The 10,493-nt window shown below is 42.8% G+C and overlaps 1 non-coding gene across 1 annotated transcript; it reads left to right on the forward strand.

Annotated features, from left to right (window-relative positions):
* Positions 1–1,572: 1,572 nt before the first annotated feature.
* On the forward strand, positions 1,573–1,763 carry LOC140283318 (U2 spliceosomal RNA). Its single transcript, XR_011910025.1, has one exon. It is a non-coding gene; the product is annotated as a U2 spliceosomal RNA (small nuclear RNA).
* Positions 1,764–10,493: the final 8,730 nt, after the last annotated feature.

A 10,493-nucleotide genomic window follows, 5' to 3' on the forward strand; every position in this document is an offset into this window, starting at 1 on the left:
AGACTCAGCTGATCATAAACCAAGTTTTGCTCTTGAACCAAGCTTCTAAACTCTTCACCTTTTTCATTTCTCAGTTAGTATTCACTTTAAAACTGATTAAAAGAAAAATTAAATGAATGCCTATCAACAAATGTGGGATCTAAACTCTAGTGCTTCCTCTAAAATAATTTCCTTTCTCAATTCAGAAATGTGTGTGTGTAAGTCACAACACCCGTGACACCAAAACGGCTTTCTTTTCTCTCTTTTCTCTACACTCTGCACTGTGAGCACACACAACAAATCAGAAAGGCTTTTTTCTCTCTTTTCTACATTATGGACTGTGGGGACACAAAACCGCTCTCTCTTTTTTTTTTTTTGATTGTGTGCCAGGGCGTTTATCAGTTTATCAGTCACATCAGAATCCATACATACTGATCCTCCCGTAATAAAATGGTCGGATCTTATCAAACACACTTTGTTTCTTGTGACAAGTCAGCGAAACAGCGTATACACGTCAAGACACTGAATCAAGTTTGCCACAAGAACTCATAAGTTTGGCAGTATTGCTCTGCCGTCAGCAATCATACACCCATTTTATTTTCATGAGACATGTGCAGGCACCTGTTCATCTACTGTTCTATCACTATGAATTAGTTTATCTATTATCAATAAGGATACTTCTACAACTACTATCAAAGTATGTCCGGACTTCTTATGTTGTCAGTTGCTATATATGAATAAGTGGGTTGCTACTGAAAAGCATTAAGCATGTCACACAGCCCAAACATATAACATTTCAGGACACACCACACAGTTAACAACCACAGTGAAGCGTGTCAAAGCCCAAACATGTAACATTCAACAGGACACTTACACAACACATTCAAATCAAACAGTCAGACAACATACAAGAACCTATACCCCAGCCGGCATTGCTCCCTGCCTATTTTCCTACAACTCACTATGTGTGCGCACACCTTTATTCACAAACTCTTCAACTTATACTCTTTTACCGAAGCTGCTACAGCTCGATTGGCCAAATACCCTTAGATCCTATTTCGGTGAATTTGACATCTGCCTTGCATGTAACAGATTAGCGGTTTAGCAGTTTTAATTTAGTTTGAGTGAAGGAATTCATTTTATAGCAAAATCCGAAATCGTGAAGAACTCATGGAAGTAAGCTTATTCTCGGATTCCTGAATCTTTAGATTTGCTCTTTCTTTTACTGCAAAGTACAACGTTGAGCAGCACTAATGAGTTGTTTCTATTTTTGGCAGGCTTTACCTTTGCGGATGAAGCCCTTTCTGTCTGTGCAAAAGAAATCTTGTTACTGTGCAGAGTGACTTCTCTGAGTAGAGTCGCCTTACTTGTTGCGACTGTGCCAATGTTCGAAGCTGGAGTGCAAAGTTGTTGCTTGAATGGTGCTCGCTGGAGCGTGCGGTAGTGTAAAGTTATACCATTTAAAAGGGCTGAAGAGTGCTCAGTGCAGCGGGTGGGCCGAGGTGCAAAGTGACACTATGGCCATAAAAAGAACACCGCTACAAGTGCGCATTGTGCCAGGAAGGGCCCTCGGACGTGAACCAGTGGACAGTTATCGCTTCTCGGCCTTTTGGCTAAGATCAAGTGTAGTATCTGTTCTTATCAGTTTAATGTCTGATGTGTCCTCTATGCGAGGACTACATATTAAATGGATTTGTATCAATAGGAGTTGAAAAAGGAACTTGCTCCGTTCACTCCAAGCATCGACCCGGTACTGTAGTGCCCCTGGGAACGGTGCGCTCTCCTCTGCTCTTGTGAAAAAGCAAACAGCGGTGCAGGATGGAAGTTTCAGGGAGCCCAAGATGAAACTTTCTTTTAGTCTGCTGAGAAAAGAGAGTGAATGCGAAGTAGACTTTAACACGGCTCTGGGAGCGAGCCGAGTGCGGGCTAACCAGGAGAATTGCTTGAAAGAAACGCGACACCGAATGAGCGGTCAGAACAAAGCCTCAATACGGTGTTCCTGTGGTGTTTTTATAAAATGCGGTGAAAAAAAAGGTGTGAATGCCCCATAGAAAACTAAAAGGTGGAGCGGAAGTGTTCGGCTGCAAGAAGGTGTGAATGTCCGACTATATTTGGTGAAAAGCAGGTGAAGCAAGGTCTGAATGCCCAACCTTACATCATCAAAAGCGAGATCAGAGGTTTTTGGCTGCAAGAAGGCCATAGTTTGCCAAAAGCGGGTAAGGTGCGAATGACCGACTAAATATCAACAAAAGTGGGGGCGGAGGTCTTCGGATGCAAGTGGGTGTGAATATCCCACCATACAAGTATGGTGGAGAGGAAGCTGTGAATGTCCGACCATGGTTTGTAAAACGCGGGTAAGACAAGGTGCGAATGTCCGACAATGTATGATCAAAAGAGGGAGCGGAGGTGTTCGGCTCCAAGGTCTGAATTTCCAACCATAATTTGTAAACACCGTTGAAGAAAAGCCTCGAAAGCCCGACTATACACCATCAAAAGCGGGAGCAGAGGTGTTCAGCTGCAAGAAGGTCTGAATGTCCACCAATAATTACTGAAAAATGGGTAAGAAGAGGTGTGAATGCCCAACTATACATCATCAAAAGCAGAAGTGGATGTGTTCGGCCACAAGAAGGTTTGAATGTCCGACCATAGTTTGTAAAAGGCGGGTAAGAAAAGGTTTGAATGCCCGAACATACACAATCAAAAGAGGGAGCGGAGGTGTTTCGCTGCAAGAAGGTGTGAATGTCCAAGCATAGTTTGTAAAAAGCGGGTAAGAAAAGGTTCGAATGCCCGAACATACACCATCAAAAGAGGGAGCGGAGGTGTTCCGCTGTAAGAAGGTGTGAATGTCCAACCATAGTTGGTAAAAAGCGGGTAAGAAAAGGTTAAAATACCCGACTCTACACAATCAATAGCGGGAGCGGAGTTGTTCGGCTAAAAGAAGGTGTGAAAGTCCGACCATGGTTTGTAAAAAGCGGGTAAGAAAAGGTTCGAATGCAAAAATATACACCATCAAAAGCGGAAGCAGAGGTGTTCGGCTGCAAGTAGGTCTGAATGTCCACCCATAATTAATGAAAAGCGGGCAACAGGTAGGTTCGAATGCCCAACCATACATCAACAAAAGCAGGAGTGGATGTGTTTGGCTACAAGAAGGTTTGAATGTCCGAGCATAGTTTGTAAAAAGCGGGTAAGAAAAGGTGCGAATGCCCGACAATGTATGATCAAAAGAGGGAGTGGAGGTTTTCGGCTACTAGAAGGTTTGAATGTCCAACCATAGTTTGTAAAAAGCGGGTAAGAAAAGGTGCGAATGCCCGAAAATACACCATCAAAAGACGGAGCGGAGGTGTTCCGCTGTAAGATGGTGCGAATGTCCGACCATAGTTGGTAAAAAGCGGGTAAGAAAAGGTTCGAATGCCCGAATATATACCATCATAAGCGGAAGCGGAGGTGTTCGGCTGCAAGAAGGTGTGAACGTCCGACCAAAGTTTGTAAAAAGCAGTTAAGAAAAGGTTCGAATATCCAACCAAACATAATCAAAAGTGGGAGCAGAGCTGTTCGACTGCAAGTAGGTGTGAATTTCCACCCATAATTCCTGAAAAATGGGTAAGAAAAGGTGCGAATGCCCAACCATACATCATCAAAAGAAGAAGTGGATGTGTTCTGCTACAAGAAGGTTTGAATGTCCGACCATAGCTTGTAAAAAGTGGGTAAGAAAAAGTTCGAATGCTTGAACATACACCATCAAAATTGGGAGCGGAGGTGTTCCGCTGTAAGACGGTGTGAATGTCCGACCATAATTGGTAAAAAGCGGGTAAGAAAAGGTTAAAATACCCGACTGTACACAATCAATAGCGGGAGCGGAGTTGTTCGGCTACAAGAAGGTGTGAAAGTCCGACCATGGTTTGTAAAACGCGGGTAAGACAAGGTGCGAATGCCCGACAATGTATGATCAAAAGAGGGAGCGGAGGTGTTCGGCTGCAAGGTCTGAATTTCCAACCATAATTTGTAAACACCGTTGAAGAAAAGCCTCGAAAGCCCGACTATACACCATCAAAAGCGGGAGCAGAGGTGTTCAGCTGCAAGAAGGTCTGAATGTCCACCAATAATTACTGAGAAATGGGTAAGAAAAGGTGTGAATGCCCAACTATACATCATCACAAGCAGAAGTGGATGTGTTCGGCCACAAGAAGGTTTGAATGTCCGACCATAGTTTGTAAAAGGCGGGTAAGAAAAGGTTTGAATGCCCGAACATACACAATCAAAAGAGGGAGCGGAGGTGTTTCGCTGCAAGAAGGTGTGAATGTCCGAGCATAGTTTGTAAAAAGTGGGTAAGAAAAGGTTCGAATGCCAGAACATACACCATCAAAAGAGGGAGCGGAGGTTTTCCGCTGTAAGAAGGTGTGAATGTCCGACCATAGTTGGTAAAAAGCGGGTAAGAAAAGGTTAAAATACCCGACTCTACACAATCAATAGCGGGAGCAGAGTTGTTCGGCTAAAAGAAGGTGTGAAAGTCCGACCATGGTTTGTAAAAAGCGGGTAAGAAAAGGTTCGAATGCAAAAATACACACCATCAAAAGCGGAAGCCGAGGTGTTCGGCTGCAAGTAGGTGTGAATGTCCACCCATAATTAATGAAAAGCGGGCAACAAGTAGGTTCGAATGCCCAACCATACATCAACAAAAGCAGGAGTGGATGTGTTTGGCTACAAGAAGGTTTGAATGTCCGAGCATAGTTTGTAAAAAGCGGGTAAGAAAAGGTGCGAATGCCCGACAATGTATAATCAAAAGAGGGAGTGGAGGTTTTCGGCTACAAGAAGGTTTGAATGTCCAACCATAGTTTGTAAAAAGCGGGTAAGAAAAGGTGCGAATGCCCGAAAATACACCATCAAAAGAGGGAGCGGAGGTGTTCCGCTGTAAGATGGTGCGAATGTCCGACCATAGTTGGTAAAAAGCGGGTAAGAAAAGGTTCGAATGCCCGAATATATACCATCCAAAGCGGAAACGGAGGTGTTCGGCTGCAAGAAGGTGTGAACGTCCGACCAAAGTTTGTAAAAAGCAGTTAAGAAAAGGTTCGAATATCCAACCAAACATAATCAAAAGTGGGAGCAGAGCTGTTCGACTGCAAGTAGGTGTGAATGTCCACCGATTAATTCCTGAAAAATGGGTAAGAAAAGGTGCGAATGCCCAACCATACATCATCAAAAGAAGAAGTGGATGTGTTCTGCTACAAGAAGGTTTGAATGTCCGACCATAGTTTGTAAAAAGTGGGTAAGAAAAAGTTCGAATGCCCGAACATACACCATCAAAAGAGGGAGCGGAGGTGTTCCGCTGTAAGACGGTGTGAAAGTCCGACCATAATTGGTAAAAAGCGGGTAAAAAAAGGTTAAAATACCCGACTCTACACAATCAATAGCGGGAGCGGAGTTGTTCGGCTACAAGAAGGTGTGAAAGTCAGACCATGTTTTGTAAAACGCGGGTAAGACAAGGTGCGAATGCCCGACAATGTATGATCAAAAGAGGGAGCGGAGGTGTTCGGCTGCAAGGTCTGAATTTCCAACCAATAATTACTGAAAAATGGGTAAGAAAAGGTGTGAATGCCCAACTATACATCATAAAAAGCAGAAGTGGATGTGTTCAGCCACAAGAAGGTTTGAATGTCCGACCATAGTTTGTAAAAAGCGGGTAAGAAAAGGTTCGAATGCCCGAACATACACAATCAAAAGAGGGAGCGGAGGGGTTTCGCTGCAAGAAGGTGTGAATGTCCGAGCATAGTTTGTAAAAAGTGGGTAAGAAAAGGTTCGAATGCCAAAATATACACCATCAAAAACGGAAGCCGAGGTGTTTGGCTGCAAGTAGGTGTGAATGTCAGATCATAATTTGCAAAAAGCTGATGAGAAAGGTGTGAATGACCGACAATAATTACTGAAAAATGTGTTAGAAAAGGTAAGAATGCCGGACTATTCATCATCAAAAGCAGAGAAGAGGTGTTCGGATGCAAGAAGCTGTGAATGTCCAGCCATAATTACTCAAAAACGGGTAAGAAAAGGTAGTATTGCCAGACCATAAATGATCAAAACAGGGAGCGGAGGTGTTCCGCCATAAGGTGTGAATGTCCGACCGTAGTTGCTAAAAAGTGGGTAAGAAAAGGTTAAAATACCCGACTGTACACAATCAATAGCGGGAGCGAATGTGTTCGGCTACAAGAAGGTGTGAAAGTCCGACCATGTTTTGTAAATAGCGGGTAAGAAAAGGTGCGAATGCCCGACAATGTATGATCAAAAGAGGGAGCGGAGGTTTTCGGCTAAAAGAAGGTCTGAATGTCCAACCATAATTTGTAAAAACCGGGGAAGAAAAGGCTCGAAAGCCCGACTATACACCATCAAAAGCGGGAGCAGAGGGGTTCAGCTGCAAGAAGGTCTGAATGTCCATCAATAATTGCTAGAAAACATGAAAGAAAATTTTCGAATATCAAACCGCACATGATCATAAGTGGGAGCGGAGGTGTTTAGCTGCAAGAAGGTGTGAATGTCCACCCATAATTCCTCAAAAATGGGTAAAAAAAAAAGGTGCGAATGCCCAACCATACATCATCAAAAGCAGGACTGGATGTGTTCGGCTACAAGGTTTGAATGTCCGAGCATAGTTTGTTAAAAGCGGGTAAGAAAAGGTTCGAATGCCCGAACATACACCATCAAAAGAGGGAGCGGAGGTTTTCCGCCATAAGAAGGTGTGAATGTCCGACCGTAGTTGGTAAAAAGCGGGTAAGAAAAGGTTAAAATGGCCGTCTGTACACAATCAATAGCGGGAAGGGATGTGTTCGGCTACAAGAAGGTGTGAAAGTCAGACCATGTTTTGTAAAAAGCGGTTAAGAAAAGGTGTGAATGCCCGACAATGTATGATCAAAAGAGGGAGCGGAGGTTTTCGGCTGCAAGAAGGTCTGAATGTCCAACCATAATTTGTAAAAACCGGGGAAGAAAAGGCTCGGAAGCCCGACTATACACCATCAAAAGCGGGAGCAGAGGTGTTCAGCTGCAAGAAGGTCTCAATGTCCATCAATAATTGCTAAAAAACATGAAAGAAAATTTTCGAATATCAAACCGCACATGATCATATGCGGGAGAGGAGGTGTTCAGCTGCAAGAAGGTGTGAATGTCCACCCATAATTCCTGAAAAATGGGTACAAAAAGGTGCGAATGCCCAACCATACATCATCAAAAGCAGGTGTGAATGTCAGATCATAATTTGCAAAAACCTGATGAGAAATGGTGAGAATGCCCGACTATACACCATCAAATGCGGCAGCGGAGGTGTTCGGCTGTGAGTAGGTGTGAATGTCCGACCATACATGCTGAAAAATATGACAAAGCAGTTTTCACTTGGTTTGAGTGAAGGATTTTATTTTATATAGAAATCCGAAATTGTGTAGAACTCGTGGAAATAAGTTTATTCTCGGATTCCTAAAGGTTTAGTGTTGTTCTTTGGTATACTGCAAAGTAATACTTTCTATTTTGTTGAAACCGATTAAGTTAAAACTGCTTTGTCCTTAATATTTATACATGTCTGAATAGGTTTCAACAAAAAAGAAAGTATTACTTTGCAGTATACCAAAGAACAACACTAAACCTTTAGGAATCCGAGAATAAGCTTCTTTTCACCAGTTCTACACAATTTCGGATTTTGATATAAAATGAATTCCTTCACTCAAACCAAGTTAGAACTGCTTTGTCCTTCATATTTATTCATGTCTAAATAGCTTTAAACAAAAAAGAAAGTATTACTTTGCAGTATACCAAAGAACAACACTAAACCTTTAGGAATCCGAGAATAAGCTTCTTTTCACCAGTTCTACACAATTTTGGATTTTGATATAAAATGAATTCCTTCACTCAAACCAAGTTAAAACTGCTTTGTCCTTCATATTTATCCATGTCTGAATGGGTTTCAACAAAATAGAAAGTATTACTTTGCAGTATACCAAAGAACAACACTAAACCTTTAGGAATCCGAGAATAAACTTATTTCTACGAGTTCTACACAATTTCGGATTTTGATATAAAATGAATTCCTTCACTCAAACCAAGTGAAAACTGCTTTGTCATATTTTTCAGCAAGTATGGTCGGACATTCACACCTACTCACAGCCGAACACCTCCGCTCCCGCATTTGATGGTGTATAGTCGGGCATTCTCACCATTTCTCATCAGGTTTTTGCAAATTATGATCTGACATTCACACCTGCTTTTGATGTTGTATGGTTGGGCATTCGCACCTTTTTTTACCCATTTTTCAGGAATTATGGGTGGACATTCACACCATCTTGCAGCTGAACACGTCCTCTCCCGCATATGATCATGGGCGGTTTGATATTCGAAAATTTTCTTTCATGTTTTCTAGCAATTATTGATGGACATTGAGACCTTCTTGAAGCTGAACACCTCTGCTCCCGCTTTTGATGGTGTATAGTCGGGCTTTCGAGCCTTTTCTTCCCCGGTTTTTACAAATTATGGTTGGACATTCAGACCTTCTTGCAGCCGAAAACCTTCGCTCCCTCTTTTGATCATACATTGTCGGGCATTCGCACCTTTTCTTAACCACTTTTTACAAAACATGGTTGGACTTTCACACTTTCTTGTAGCCGAACACATCCCTTCCCGCTATTGATTGTGTACAGTCGGGTATTTTAACCTTTTCTTACCCGCTTTTTACCAACTACGGTCGGACATTCACACCTTCTTATGGCGGAACACCTCCGCTCCCTCTTTTGATGGTGTAGGTTCGGGCATTCGAACCTTTTCTTACCCGCTTTTTACAAACTATGCTCGGACATTCAAACCTTCTTGTAGCCGAACACATCCAGTCCTGCTTTTGATGATGTATGGTTGGGCATTCGCACCTTTTTTTTTTACCCATTTTTGAGGAATTATGGGTGGACATTCACACCTTCTTGCAGCTGAACACCTCCTCTCCCACTTATGATCATGTGCGGTTGGATATTCGAACATTTTTTTTCATGTTTTCTAGCAATTATTGATGGACATTCAGACCTTCTTGCAGCTGAACACCTCCGCTCCCGCTTTTGATGGTGTATAGTCGGGCTTCCGAGCCTTTTCTTCCCCGGTTTTTACAAATTATGGTTGGACATTTAGACCTTCTTGCAGCCGAAAACCTCCGTTCCCTCTTTTGATCATACATTGTCCGGCATTCGCAACTTTTCTTACCCGCTTTTTACAAACCATGGTCGGACTTTCACACCTTTTAGTAGCCAAACAACTCCGCTCCCGCTATTGATTGTGTACAGTCGGGTATTTTAACCTTTTCTTACCCGCTTTTTACCAATTATGGTGGGACATTCACACCTTCTTACAGCGGAACACCTCCGCTCCCTGTTTTGATCATTTATGGTCTGGCAATACTACCTTTTCTTACCCGTTTTTGAGTTATTATGACTGGACATTCACAGCTTCTTGCAGCCGAAATCCTCTTCTCCCGATTTTGATGATGAATGGTCCGGCATTCTTACCTTTTCTAACACATTTTTCAGCAATTATTGTTGGTCATTCACACCTTTCTCATCAGCTTTTTACAAATTATGATCTGACATTCACACCTACTTGCAGCCGAACACCTCGGCTTCCGCTTTTGATGGTGTATATTTTGGCATTCGAACCTTTTCTTACCCTCTTTTTACAAACCATGGTCGGACTTTCATACCTTCTTTTAGCCGAACAACTCCGCTCCCGCTATTGATTGTGTAGAGTTGGGTATTTTAGCCTTTTCTTACCCGCTTTTTACCAACTATGGTCGGACATTCACACCTTCTTACAGCGGAACACCTCCGCTCCCTCTTTTGATGGTGTATGTTCTGGCATTCGAACCTTTTCTTACCCACTTTTTACAAACTATGCTCGGACATTCACACCTTCTTGCAGTGAAACACCTCCGCTCCCTCTTTTGATTGTGTATGTTCGGGCATTCGAACTTTTTCTTACCCGCCTTTTACAAACTATGGTCGGACATTCAAACCTTCTTGTGGCCGAACACATCCACTTCTGCTTGTGATGATGTATAGTTGGGCATTCACACCTTTTCTTACCCATTTTTCAGTAATTATTGGTGGACATTCAGACCTTCTTGCAGCTGAACACCTCCGCTCCCGCTTTTGATGGTGTATAGTCGGGCTTTCGAGCCTTTTCTTCAACGGTGTTTACAAATTATGGTTGGAAATTCAGACCTTGCAGCCGAAACACTCCGCTCCCTCTTTTGATCATACATTGTCGGGCATTCGCACCTTGTCTTACCCGCTTTTTACAAACCATGGTCGGACTTTCACACCTTCTTGTAGCCGAACAACTCCGCTCCCGCTATTGATTGTGTACAGTCCGGTTTTTTAACCTTTTCTTACCCGCTTTTTACCAACTATGGTCGGACATTCGCAGCATCTTACAGCGGAACACCTCCGCTCCCTCTTTTGATGGTGTATGTTCGGGCATTCGAACTTTTTCTTACCCGCTTTTTACAA

This window comes from Leuresthes tenuis, unplaced genomic scaffold (assembly GCF_036924035.1).
Source record: "Leuresthes tenuis unplaced genomic scaffold, fLeuTen1.0.hap1 SCAF_23, whole genome shotgun sequence".
Taxonomy (NCBI): domain Eukaryota; kingdom Metazoa; phylum Chordata; class Actinopteri; order Atheriniformes; family Atherinopsidae; genus Leuresthes; species Leuresthes tenuis.